The sequence below is a fragment of the Ischnura elegans genome, chromosome 11 (genome assembly GCF_921293095.1).
Source record: "Ischnura elegans chromosome 11, ioIscEleg1.1, whole genome shotgun sequence".
In the NCBI taxonomy this organism is placed as follows: domain Eukaryota; kingdom Metazoa; phylum Arthropoda; class Insecta; order Odonata; family Coenagrionidae; genus Ischnura; species Ischnura elegans.
In genome coordinates, this window is record NC_060256.1 from 87,722,347 (window position 1) to 87,737,049 (window position 14,703).

Genomic DNA, 14,703 nt, shown 5'->3' on the forward strand with positions numbered 1-14,703 from the left:
ATTGGATACAAGTAGACATGAAAGACTCTTACAATGTTTTTTTCAATATTAAAATAAAAAAAGAATTCAATCGTAAATTAATTGAAAAGAAGAGGCAAGAATTTTGACATACATTTTTTTGCAATGAATATGACTTGTTTATTGATTGTAACTAAGGTAATGCAGGTCATAGTTACCTATCAATTTTTATATGTTAAATAAAAATAAATTTTGAATAAATAGTAGATGTTTCAATACAACTGTTTTTGTTTTCGGAAATATGCATCATTCTTTAAAGAAAATTTTTTTTTAAAGAATGTCAGAAGCTAAAAGTTCGTTATATTACCGAATATTATATAAATTTGTCATAAAATTATTTTACTCAATACCCTTAAATGTTGCTCGTTTACATGATGCAATCATTGTAAGTATTTTCTCAAATAGGGAGTGCTAATTAGAAAACCAGCATTTTCCAGCAATGCCTTGAACCAGACGATGACGTGAGCCGAAACGTTTCGTACGCGTTGAAATAACTGTGGAGAAGTGCATAAGGGTAGTTTCCTTTTATTTTTTTATTTCCTAAATCGAAAGATTATTACTCCTGGAGTATGCATTTCACACTTTTAGATTTTTAAATGACGATATCTATTTTTCGCGATTAAATGAAAAGTGAAACTTTTCAAGCGCGCGAAAGCGTGACGGCTAAGTATGAATGCCGGGAAAAAGACCGTGTGACGTCATTCTGGTTCCCGCTGCGGCAAAGTGAGGTGACCTTGGGGCGAAGACATATGCGCTGCCAGGCTGCTGATGTAGGCTGCTAGTAGGTAGCAGAGTACCCTGCTAGCAGGTAGCGCTTGGCTTAATTATGGATTATTATTACCTTATCAAATGAAGGAAACTTTCCGACCATAGGCAGTTTTAATAGGTGATTATTAAGACATGTTTCCCTGAGCTCTGTGCCTCATGCATGCATTGGTAATCTCCTATCTACTCGCATAGAAACTAGGTCCCTGTGACGTCCCGTGGAGTGGAATCGCATGGGCGCCAATCTGGCCTTTTTCAAATGCGGTTAAAATTGACCATAACCATTTGTCTTAACTGGGATTACTAAAACCAAATAATTTGTATATTATGAATACACTAATGGTGGGTAACGAATCGCAATCAATGCCTTTCGTTTTCTTTAATGAAGGAAACTACCATATTGTACTTAATTTCAATATGTCGAATTTCGATTTCCACGAATGAAAGATCACTTAGCTCACACCTTGAATGATTTTTCTTGTCCAAAACCAAAGCTAAATTTTACCATGCGCAAAGAGTATGCAAGTCACTTGACAAAATACCACGTTACTTTGGAGACGCCTGAGGTGGGACTAAGGTGATGACGTCACCCGTCTTTATTAATTGCTAACTCTTAAATAAAATGTCGCGTAACAAATGAACACATCCCAGTTGTACAACAAGATTCAGGATCTCCCGAGAACATTTATATTACAATGGTTTTATCTTAATCATTCGGTGAGACGAAAATCCGGCATCGTGAATGCATTTTCCTTAATTTAACTCTTCTTCTTCTTCTTCCTAGCGTTTGTCCCGCGCTATTGCAGGGTCCGCTTTTCTGCAAAGCCTTCTCCACTTGGCTCGATCCAGGGCGTCTACTGACGTGGCGTTGATGGTCTTCATGTCCGCCTTAATTTTGTCGAGCCAGCGCATCTTTGGTCGTCCTCGTGGTCGGCGTCCTTCAGTACTCAGCCGCATTGCTGTTTTGGCCACGGAGTTCTCATCACTACGCACCACATGCCCATACCACCGCAGTCGAGCCTCCCGCATCTTGTCTGTGATCGATGCAACTCCCATTCTTTTCCGAATGTCTTCATTCCTGATGTGATCCAGGCGGGAGATGCCTAGGATCCATCGCAGCATCCTCATTTCCATGACATGCATGACCTGTTCTTGATTTGCTGTGGCTGGCCAACATTCTGCTCCATATAGAGCCACTGGGCGGACTACGGTCTTGTATACTTTGGCCCTGAATCGTTCAGGCATTCGACGGTCGCACAATACGCCAGTCACTTGGCGCCATTTCAGCCATGTTGCATTGATTCGAGCTCGTGTGTTGGCGGTTGTGCTTCCATCGTTGCTGATGACAGAGCCCAAATATTTAAACTTCTCGACCTTTTCAAGGTCGTCGCCGTCGATGCTGATCGTGCCATCGGTTTGAGGCCCACACTCCATGTACTCAGTCTTCTTGATGTTTAATCGCAACCCATAGTTGTCGAGTCGTACCTTCCATAGTAGAGTTCGCTGCTGTAATTCGGGTCTGGTGGTGCTGGCAAGGAAGACATCATCGGCGAACAGTAGTGACCAAGGATGCGATTCTTGGAGACAGGCCGTGATTGTGTCCATGCACAGGATGAAAAGGAGCGGAGAGAGGGCCGATCCTTGGTGGACGCCAACAGTGATTGGGAAAGGCGGTGATATTCCTGATGGGCAACGGACGGAGCTGGTGACGTTGGTGTAGAGAAGCTTCACCCATGACACGTAGACTTCAGGGACGTCGTGAGATCTGAGGGCATGCCAGATAAGGTCGTGTGGCACGCGATCGAAGGCCTTCTCCAGATCAAGGAAAGACATATGCACTGGCTTGTTCTTCTCTCGGTGCCTCTCCAAGAGCAGTCTAGCTGCGTGTATTGCATCTGTTGTGCCAGTCCCCTTTACAAATCCACACTGGTTGGGTGTGATGTGAACAATGTGTCTGAGCCTAGCATCAATCACTCTTTCGAATATTTTCATGGCGTGGCATAAAAGCCGGATCGGGCGGTAGTTAGAGCATTCTGCGACGTCGCCTTTACCCTTCCAGATGGGCACAGTTATGCTGGTCCGCCAGGAGTCGGGAACTTCGTTGTCAACGATGATGTTGTTAAATAACTCGGCGAGGATGACAACGCCGTTGCGGCCAAGTAGCTTCCACACTTCCGCTGGAATGTCGTCAGGGCCCGTTGCCTTTCCATTCTTCATCTCCTTGATAGCGGCGGCTACCTCAGCTTCACTGATGTGTTGCACAGGTCCGGATATAGGGTCCGCGCTAATGATCGGTGGGTGGGGAAATTCTGTGTTACAGATGGCCGAGAAGTGTTCTCTCCAGCGCCGAAGGATGGCAGGTGGGTCTCGTAGTATCTGGTGATCGTCGTTTTTGATGCATTTGACCTGGCTAAAATCCTGAGTTGCTCGATGTCGGGAGTTGGCAAGGCGGTAGATCTTATTTTCACCTCCAGGTGTATCTAAGTCGGCGTACAGCTGGTCGTAGTGTGCTGTCTTTGCTTTAGCAACTGCTCGTTTCGCGGCAGATTTCTTTGTGCGGTATTGTCCATAGTCCACAATATGGTTTGTCTCGCGCCACTTCTTGAAGGCCATCTTCTTTTCTTTGACGATGCGTTGCACGTCTTCATTCCACCACCATACCTGCTTATCGATAAAGCGTGTTCCTGGTTTCGTTCGCCCAAGGACCTCACAGGCGGCCTCTTGGATCTGGTTCGCTACACTGCGCCATAGGTCAGCCACCGGCTGGTCGGGATCGACACTCAGATGATCTAGGGCTATCTTCAGTTGATTTTTGTTATCGTTTAATCGCCACCACTTGATATGGGCTGGTCCGGTCGTGCGCACTCGTCGATGTTGCCCAATGTCCAGCCGCAAGTCTATGACGAGGGGACGATGTTGTGGGGCGACGTTGTCGGATGGTAAAACTTTTACATCGACCACGAGCTTAAGGTCTCGCCTGCGTATCATCCAGTAGTCGATTTGGGACGCACGTGTACCGCTGGCGTACGTGAGCAGATGTGATCGCCTCTTCTTGAAGAACGTATTCGCTACGGCAAGATCGTGTGCTTCCGCGAAGTCAAGAATTCTAATCCCATCATTATTGCGGGCTCCGTGCCCGCATCCGCCATGTTGATGTTCATAACCGTCGCGTGATAATCCAACGTGGCCATTCAGATCACCCCCAATCACCAGGTGTTCATCAGGTCCCACCGATCGGATGTGGTCATCCAGCTGATCCCAAAACTCTTCCTTGATGTCATCGGGGCAGCCCGTTTGCGGAGCGTAGCAACTGATGACCCTGAGGGTGGTTTCACTGGCATTGATATTGATGGACATTATACGATCGGAGATGCGGGTGACTTCGACAACGTTGTCACACAGATTGCTCTTGACGATGATACCGACGCCGTTTTGGTTAGTCCGTATGCCGTTGTAGTACAGCTTGTATCCTTCCCCGATCTCCTTGGCCTTGGCTCCTTTCCATTTCGTCTCTTGGACGCATGCTATGTCGACACGGCGTGTTTTCAGGGCGGATGCCAGTTCTCGACTTCTTCCAGTCATTGTGCCGATGTTGATAGTAGCTAGTCGAATTTGGACTCGCTTCTTTAGCCCGCTCCGTCCATTAGCCTTCGCATATTTCTCACGCCGTTCGGGCGAGGACGACGCGCGTCGCTTGCGGGGGACGCCCTAACCTTACAATCCAAAGTTTGATTCGACATTGCATATTTATGCGACCGAGAATACTTCGACCGACGCGTCGCTCCGTCTGACGTCGAAGACCTTCATCGTTGGTTGGATATCCAGCCGGCACCGCGATTTTCCTTAATTTAACTAAGGGCAGCTATTTTTACTGACTATAAAAAAAAAGGAATCCCTGCATATGAAATAAACAAATCCCAATTCATGAATATCTGTTCTTAACGTTGCTAAAGTATTTGATACTAAAAGGCAGAAAATACATTGATTGAATATTTTTAATATATAAACGGAAAAAGGTAGTGATTTGAGATAAGATTAAAAAGGTGAGATGTTATTCGTCGATGTGAAAGGGAAAGTATTACATCAATTTGAAAGTAAACAAAGACAGGATAGTATTAAAAAATCCTTTCATCCTTATTGTAGATTTGAAAATTAGGTGTGGATATTCAATAATGCGTTACCATTGACAGTTAATAGTTATATAAATTCTTTTCAATCTAGATTGTACAGTTGAAAATGTTACATAATTTTTTATATAATTTTTTTTATTAAACACTGTTTTATAACATTGTTTAGTAATGTAAATGCGGCTTAACTTAGTTCAGATTGAATACCAAGGAATTGGAGGGTATCGGAAAAAAAGACTAGATCGTAGGAGACCATTTAACTACTTGGTAATCCAGGTGAGATTGAATGAGCCGGAAATTGACGTAATTGAATCGTCACTACCCTCGTTATAAAAAAAACTGTTACGCAGCAATCAAGCATTTTTTGTAAAAAATCCCTCCGTCCCAAAACAAATCACGCTCCGAAAGTTTAAAGGCCACGAGATCAATTTATCAAGAATAAAAAGTTTTTCGTTTTTTTTTGCTCGGATTAATTTACAAATTTGAAAATAATGTGGGAACTATTTATTATTTTATCTCACCGATGAATATTTAGAAGTTTATGCGCGAAGGCGTTTAAGTTAGTTCATTTGGCCAATCTAGATGTCTCTCTCTCTCTCTTTCTACATCCTTATCTCTCTCATCCGTCTCCGAAGCCTTTAAATTACAGTGGTTTACAGTCACCTGAGGCGATAGCACGCGCCGTATACACATGGAGCGCTATATTTATGGATTATCTGTGTTTGCCCTCCATCTATCCCTCCTTTACCCCCCCCCTGTACCCTCCCCCTGTGCACCCCCATCCCTCCCCGCTCCTCTCTGACGTGTATTACGAATCTCATTAAAATTTCAAATTCCCCCAAGGTTTGTCGAGTGTTACCCTCTCCCAACCCCACCCAGCCCACCTTCCCCAAACCTTGCCTTCTCTCCACCTTCCCTCACAAATTCTCTCCCTTCCTCACTCACTCTATAGAGAGGTCGCTTTTGCTTCTCCTTGCTGGATAGTCGTTTTAATGCCTCGCGTAATATAATCTCGGCGGAGTGAGCGAGGAGTGTATCTCAACATCGCTTACAGTAATGCCCACATATCGTCCTGCTGTCGAAATCTCCGACGAATACACGGGTAAAAATTGTAGCTACATTAACTAGGATCGTGGTTATATTATTTTACACAGTTTCGTTAAATATTAACCAACTATAATCATAGTTAAAATTAGTACACTGAGCAGGCATCTGGCAGGCAATCTGGCAGGATACACTTTCTGGTAATTAATGTTTTCATGAATAAGATTATGGGGAAATTGACTGAGGGACAATGGCTATACTTGTTACTAGAATAGTCCCTAACCCGTAGACTAACTAGGATCCTGTTTATATTATACAACACAGTTTGGTAATATATGATCCAACTAGATTAATAGTTAAAATTACTACACCCTGCGGTAGAAATTTTTCTGATTAGATCTACTACACTTCCAGGTATTTGTTTTTTTATGAATAAATTTACGGAAAAATTGACTGTGGGACACTGGCTTCACATTAAACTTTAATGGCCCGATTTTTGCAAAATTGACCACTCAGCGCTAGCCGACTTCTGGATCATAATATTGGACTGGGTTTGGTAACACCAGCTAGAATTCTGGTAATTTTAACCTCGAATCCCGTTATTCAGCCACGATCAATGGCGGAGTTTTAACTACACTTTCTTCTCCGTGACCTCAATGTGTTTGATTTTACATTAGATGGAAGGGATATCGTAATGCCTCTCCCAGAATTACCATCCACCCAGATATTACCTTCCCCAAACCTTGCCTTCTCTCCTCCTCGCTGCACAAATTCTTTCACTCTATAGAGAGCTTGCTTTTGCTTCTCCTGCTGGATAGTAGTTTTAATGCCTCGCGTAATATAATCTCGGCGGAGTGAGCGAGGTGTGTATCTCAACATCGCTTACAGTAATGCCCACATCGTCCTGCTGTCAAAATATCCGACGAGTGCACGAGAAAAAATTGTAGCTACATTAACTAGGATCGTGGTTATATTACTTTACAAAGTTTGGTAAAATATGAACCACCTAGATTCATGGTTACAATTAGTACACTGGGCATTAGAAAGTAATCTGGCTGGATTTATTACACTTTCTGGTATTTTATTTTCTCATGAATAAGCCTACGAACCGAGGCAAAATGACTATTGACCGAGGCACAATGGCTTTACTTAGTACTAGAATGGTGCCTATGCCGTAGATTAACTACGATCGTGGCTGTATTATTTTACACAATTTGGTAAAATATTGACCAACTATATTCATGGTTACAAATTGGTACAGTGGGTATTACAAAGTAATCTGGCACTTTCTGGTATTTATTTTCTCATGAATAAGCCGACGAATCATTGACCGAGGCACAATGTCTTTACTTAGTACTAGAAATGTCCCTAAGCCGTAGATTAACTACGATCGTGGTTGTATTATTATACACAGTTTGGTGAAATACAAACCAGCTAGATCCATGGTTACCATTAGTACTCCGTGTGTTACAAGGTGAACTGGCAGGATTTACTGCAGAAGTGTTTTACTACCGCGTGTTTCGAGGATTGGAGGAAGAGCTGGCACAAATCCAATTTATTTTATGAGGACCATATTGAAGGCAACGAAACTGATGTAGACGATTAAATATGTATAATAGGGTGGTTTCCTATTATTTTATATTGCCTAACTCGAAAGACTATTACTCCTGGAGTACGCATTTCACGCTCTTAGATTTTCGAATGTCGATATCTATTTTTCGCGATTAAACGAAATGTGAAAATTTACAACCGCGCGAAAACGCGACGGCTAAGTAGGAATGATGGGAAAAGTCCATGTGACGTATTTCTGGTACCGCTGCCGCCTTGAGAGGTAACCTTGAGGCGAGGCTTGAGCGCTGATACGACGCAGGGTGCTAGCAGGTAGCAGAGTACCCTGCTAGCAGGTAGCGCTTGGCTTAATTATGGATTATTACTACCGTATCAAACGGAGGAAACTTTCCGACCTTAGGCAATTTTAATAAGTGATTATTAATAGATGCTTCCCTTAGCTCTGTGTTCATGCATGCATTGGTAATCTCAAACGATGTAAAACTCCTATCCTCTCCTGTAGAAGCTAGGTTCCTGTGACGTCACGTGCAGTGGAATCACATGGGCGCCAATCTGGCCTTTTTCCAATAAGGTTAAAATTGACCATTGCCATTCGTTTAAACTGGGATTTCTAAAACCAAATAATTTGTATATTATGAAAACCCTAATGGTAACGAATCGCAATCAATGCATTTCGTTTTCTTTGACGAAGGAAACTACCCTATTCTTTAAATAAAACGAAATTCTCCTTATTTTTTTTAAACATACCTTGTGATAAATTACTGTGTACACACTTAAAGTATATTCTTAGGCAATCTTGGCCAATAGTTAGTATGCGATTAGAATTGGATATTTTGAAACTTTTATGGAAATGACACTCCAACCGCCATGGAACCATTCTCGTTCCGGAGTCGGTTCGCATTCAGCTTATTCGCACCCGGAAGTGTCCTCGACTTAATTGATGATATTAGCAGCTCCATATCGCTCTCATAAAGTAACTCCCCTTACACGGCCGCGGTGCGAGAATTGCCTCCTCATCGTAAACCAGGTTCAATAATTCATAAGGAATTTAGCGATCTCCTAGTTGTCGCAAAATCGTAACAGCACAACGTTGCTTAAAGGGAAAAATTTACATAATCATTACACTTTACACGGCGGATGAGATAGCAGCAGAGAAAACCAAACTTGGTGTGTTCCAAATTTGATCTCAAGAATGATAAAAAAAGGATAGACAGAGTGATCTATGTCAGAAAGAGTGGTGTCATACACAATAATTGGAAATATCATCGTGCTAATTTTGGAGTTATTAGTCAACAAAATGAATTTGAAATATGTAATGATAAATGCGGCTTTCCATGTCACATATTCCGTAACTAGGATAGTTTCCTTCTACAAAGAAAACGAAAGGCATTGATTGCGATTCCTTACCCACCATTACTGTATTCAAAATATACAAACTACTTGGTTTTAGAAAACCCAGTTTAGACGAATGGCAATGGTCAATTTTAACCGCATTTGAAAAAGGCCAGATTGGCGCCCATACGATGCCACTCCACGTGACGTCACAGGCACCTAGTTTCTATACGACTAGATAGGAGTTTTATATCGTCTGAGATTAACAATGCATGCATGAGGCACAGAGCTCAGGGAAACATGTCTTAATAATCACCTATTACAACTAAGGTCAGAAAGTTTTCTTCGTTTGATAAGGTATTAATAATCCTTATTTAAGCCAAGCGCTACCTGATAGCAAGGTACTCGGCTACCTGCTAACAGCCTGCATCGTATCAGCGCTCAAAGCCTCGCCCCAAGGTCACCTCACACTGCGACAGCGGGAACCAGAATGACGTCACGCGGGGTTTTCCCCGCATTCATACTTAGCCGTCGCGTTTTCGCGCGCTTGAAATTTTTCACTTTTCATTTAATCTCGAAAAATAGATATCGTCATTCGAAAATCTAAAAGCGTGAAATACGTACTCCAGGAGTAATTATCTTTCGATTTAGGCAATAAAAAAATAATAGGAAACTACCCTATTCCTACATTACACGATTTCTACAAAGTCACGCCAGCCAGAAATCAGCATATTATGAATCAAATCATTAGGGAGTGCAAATTGTAAAAATACAATGAGGCTCTAGGATTATGTTCTCCGTGTCTCTACAAAAAATATCTCTTCTCAATTGGTTAAGCGTTTTAACCCTAGCACCTATCCTCCAATGCTCTGACAGCTCATAGAATAATGGGAAATAATGCACAAAAACTTTTTTGCCGTTAAAAAAGAACAACTATCTCAATAAAAGAAGCAAATTTCATTTATATATAGGTTGTAATCGGTATAGATCCATAGCACCCCCAACCATCAACCATATTACAGTTTTCCACCACTTAAAGCTGGATGAAAATTGCGAAACACGTCGTCCAACAATGGCATCCAATACTAAATAAAAAAATCACTTTGAAACAAGAAGCGCCTATTAATTAAACAAAAGAAGGCTATATGATTATAGAAATCATTCATGATATACGATGGGTACCTACTGACTTGGTTTTTCGTGGTAGCCCCGCCATCGACCATAGTCGAGTTTCCCTCCAATCCCATTAAACCCCTCCAACCTCCCCCACGCTCTTAATCGTCAAATGAATTTTCACACACCATCGCACGAAAAAAAGGGAACACGGATTGATTTTTATTTCTTTTTGTCTCACGCACCACGACCTTCTCTTTTTTTTATTTTTCATGCCTGTCAAAGCCCTACCCCCACCCCCAGTCTGTTTCTCCCCCTCCACTCCTCTTCCCCCGGGATTTCATCCCTCAACCCCCATCCATCCATCGCCACCCCTCAACTGGAGGACGAAACCGATCACCGAGTTTTCAACCTTTCTCCCTCTTTCGCCAGAAATCCAATCGAAGCGAATTATTTCGTCGCTACGCGCCGCTACACTCGCAAAGTCGCACTATCTCCCCTCTCTTTTTTTATTTCAGTTTATTTTATTTTTTTTTTTTAATTCCATCGTCCTGTTTCAACTCTTCCCTTTGACTTCCGTCCCTTAAGTGGAATCGAGCGTTAAAACCACTCCTACGAAATTAGTACCACTCCCGGCTCCAAATCAAGGCTTCAACGCTTGCGGATTTATCAGCCTATACATGGACGAGCAAGTACGAAAATACAAAAAAAAAGTTCAAGGTATTGAGGAATTTTAAATTTTTTCAGCATAGAAATATCTGTAAAATAATCGAGTGATCCAGGGAGCCGATTCTTTTATGAAAGGTGAAAATATTATTTGTATTGTAGCATAGGATACTGACGGGTCTCGCATGAAAGTACATTAAAAAGAAAGAAGGAATTTTATATTTTTCAACATGTTCATATGTATCGGCTGAAAACATTTGAGTAATCAAAATTGAGCTGATTTTTACCTGTAAATAATATTTGTATCGTAGCATAGGACACTGAAGGGTCTCTTGTGAAAGCGCACAAGTGATAAGGGGCATTTTATATTTTTCCAACGTAAAAATATATGTTTATAAGTAATCATCATCATAATTAGTCGACAGGTCTAAGATTGGTTTGATACAGCTCTACATTCCTCTTTTATATCCGCAAACGTTTTTGTAGCGACGTATTTCTTCTCTTTCACATCCTTTATAACCCTTTGTCCTATGTAACTCATTTGGGGCTGTGCCTCGCCCTTCTTCCCTTCCACCTGTCCTTCTACGATAGTCTTCATCAGTATGATTAAAAACTTTTGGGCTGTGTCGCCGCGTCAATTCTTGGGTGGCCCCAACGTTTCCCGACCGATGCTGATCGCGTTTTCAAGAGGTTATGAAGAGTTGGGAATTTAAAATCTTTTACATAGGCATCTGTGTCAGGTAGTGGGGAAGGGGAGCGGGAGGTTGGAGGAGTGGGTAGCTGCTTGGTTTTTCTCACTTCGGGTTGCCAATTACGGCTAATTTTAATGCCGGTGCCTCTGTTAAAATTATTCTTTTCTTCCTTGGATATTTCAATGGCTTCTCTGACGAGTCTCTGTTTAAAACTTTCAACTTTGGCGAGGATTTTGGCTTCCTTGAGGTCGATGGTGTTGCCAAGCGCTGCGTGTTCGGCTACCGCGGACTTTGTTGAATGCCCCAGTCGAATCGCTCGAGAAGAGCACGCGAGAGTCTTGTCAACAATCCTGGGATTGGTTTGACGAAGCTCTCCACTCAGTTCTCCTATCAGCTCATCTTTTCACACCTACGTATTTCTTCTCTTTCACATCCTTCTTCACTTGTTCCATATATTTTGCTCGAGGTCTTCCTTTTCCGTTCTTACCTTCCACTTGTCCCTCGACGATTGTCTTCATCAGGCCATCATGTCTCGAGATGTGGCCTATAAGGTTATTCCGCCTTCTTGTTAAGGTTTTCATGAGGCTTCTCCTCTCTCATACTCTTCTTAGGACTTCCTCGTTACTAACTCGGTCGATCCATTTGATCTTCATCATTCTTCTTTAGCACCACATTTCAAATGCCTCTATCCTTGCTTTCTCTGCTGCGGTCATTGTCCATGCCTCACTTCCGTATAGGAGCAAACTCCAAATGTAGGTTCTTATAAATTGTTTCTTTACTTCCATATTTAAGTTTCCCGCTGTTAGCAGGTCTCTCTTTTGGTGGAATGCTCTCATTGCCTGAGCTATTTTGCCGATAATTTCTTTCTTCCTTCTCCCGTCACTAGTTATCTTGCTTCCCAAATAACCGAATTCATTTCCCATTGTTGGAAAAGTACACTATTCTACTGCTTAACACTTATCACTCTGCCCCCTAGAGCATCCCAAAATATCCAAAGACAAGTCGCAACACAACTCACTGGGACGATGGATTTCCTCTCAATAATCCCTTTCAGTTTTCCCCGAAAAGGAGAAAGTTTTGATTTCCTCGTGGAGACGCACGTGCAGCCATTTCGAGTCGAACCGGCAATAAATTTCAGGTCGAAAGAGAAGAACCCTCACTTACGAGAATTCATCCGCTGCCGTAAAAGGGTAGTTTCCTTCATCAAAGAAAACGAAAGGCATTGATTGCGATTCGTTACCCACCATTAGTGTATTCATAATATACAAATCATTTGGTTTTAGAAATACCCGTTTAGACGAATGGCAAGGGCCAATTTTATCCTCATTTGAAAAAGGCCAGATTGGCGCCCATGCAATGCCACTCCACGTGACGTCACAGGGACCTGGTTTCTATACGATTAGATAGGGGTTTTTACATCGTTTGAGGTTACCAATGCATGCATGAGGCACAGAGCTCAGGAAAAAAGGCCTTAATAATCAACTATTAAAACTGGCTAAGGTCGGAAAGTTTCCTTCTTTTGATAAGGTATCAATAATCCTTATTTAAGCCAAGCGCTACCAGCTAGCATGGTACTCTGCTACCTGCCAGCATCCTGCGTCGTATCAGCGCTCAGAGCCTTGCCCTAAGGTGACTTCACTTGCGGCAGCGGGAACCAGAACGACGTCACACGGAGATTTCCCAGCATTCATACCTACCCGTCGCGTTTTCGCGCGCTTGAAAATTTTCACTTTTCGTTTAATCGCAATCAATGCCTTTCGTTTTCTTTGATGAAGGAAACTACCCTATTATTATGAAGTACTCCATGGAAACCTACCTTAATCGGCAGAATACTTTCATAATGATAATACTGTATAAATATAAAATCGCAAATCCACAAGCAAAGAAAATTTTGCAATTTTCTTTGCTTGCGAAATACGGTACTGATTTTTTCTCATATGTGGAAAAATACACTATTCTACAGCGTAACACTTATGACTCTGTCCCCTAGAGCATCCCAAAGTATTCAAAGACAAATCGTAACACAAATCACTGGGACGATAGCATTCTTTTCAATAATCCCTTTCAGTTTCCCCCGAAAAATAGAAAGTTTTGATTTCCTCGTGGAAACGCACATGCAGTCATTTTGAGTCGACCCGGCAATAAATTTCAGGTCGAAAGAGAAGAAACCCTAACTAACGAGCATTCATCCGCTGCCGTAATTCTTAATTTAAATCCACCCAACCCCGCTCCGATCCGTCCTTTTTCTTCATACACTCTGCCTTGATTTTATCCCTCGGCCCGCGGAAGATCACGCTGAACACCATTCATTCATTAGGTCGGAATGAACACGTGGAGAACGGAATTTTCAGAACGCCCTCCCGCGCGTTGAAAAAAATAAAAGATTCAACTGATTCATTATCGTTCTCGCTGTGCTGAATAAAAAAAAAAGAATTCCAATAAAAAAGCAGCGGGAGAGATTTTCATAATGTTCGGATTATACGGCAGTGGGGAGTAAGTAAGGGGATACAATTTTGGATCGGAAAAATGAAAGAAAAAAATTAAAATATCCTATCATCCCTCACCCTTCCCGACAGTCCATGTACCTTCCCAATCCGGATCAACCTAAATGGAAAATATACACTCATCTGATTATAGGACTCGTGGGGAAAAAAGCGGGAATTTTTCGTAAATTTGGTTTTCCGTTGGAGGGGTCATGGTGGAATGGGTGGAGGTTTGTGTCCGCATTGCTCAAATGTCGGAGACTCGTTTCACGCCGAAATTAATCCAAGGCTGGACATTTTTTTGTGCCCTCTAATTTTTTCACCAACTCTCTCATGTTTTCCCCCGGTATCTTTATTTAATTTAATATGCTCGGAAGGTGAGCTGGATTGTGACAGATTGTGAGTAGAAAGAAAAATATGGTAGTAGAATAAATCGTTGAAGTAGATTGGATCAATTCATCTATAGATTCAAACATTCTTCTATTATTAATACATTCAATGATACGGAAGAAACCCGATATTGACGGCAGACCGATTTTTTCTTCTCGATGGAATATTGTCGACCGATCGTCAAAAAACACGGATCATTAATCGATGATCATGTTCTGTGAATCACCATTGTTGACCATTTACATTTTATGACTATTGTTGAGCATTGACTACGATTGATTAATGCCATAAATTTAGAAACAGATTATTATCAAAGTTCGGTGGTCCTTCCAGTCCAAAGAAAAAAAAATTGATTCGGCAGTTACAACTCGACAATTTCAGTTATCATAAGGCATCAATTTCCATCATGAAACGTCGGCAATGAGTAGAAATCGATAATCGACTACCGCATAATATTGTTATCATTGGTATCCACTGTCTGTTGCATTTCAATGTATTTTTTTT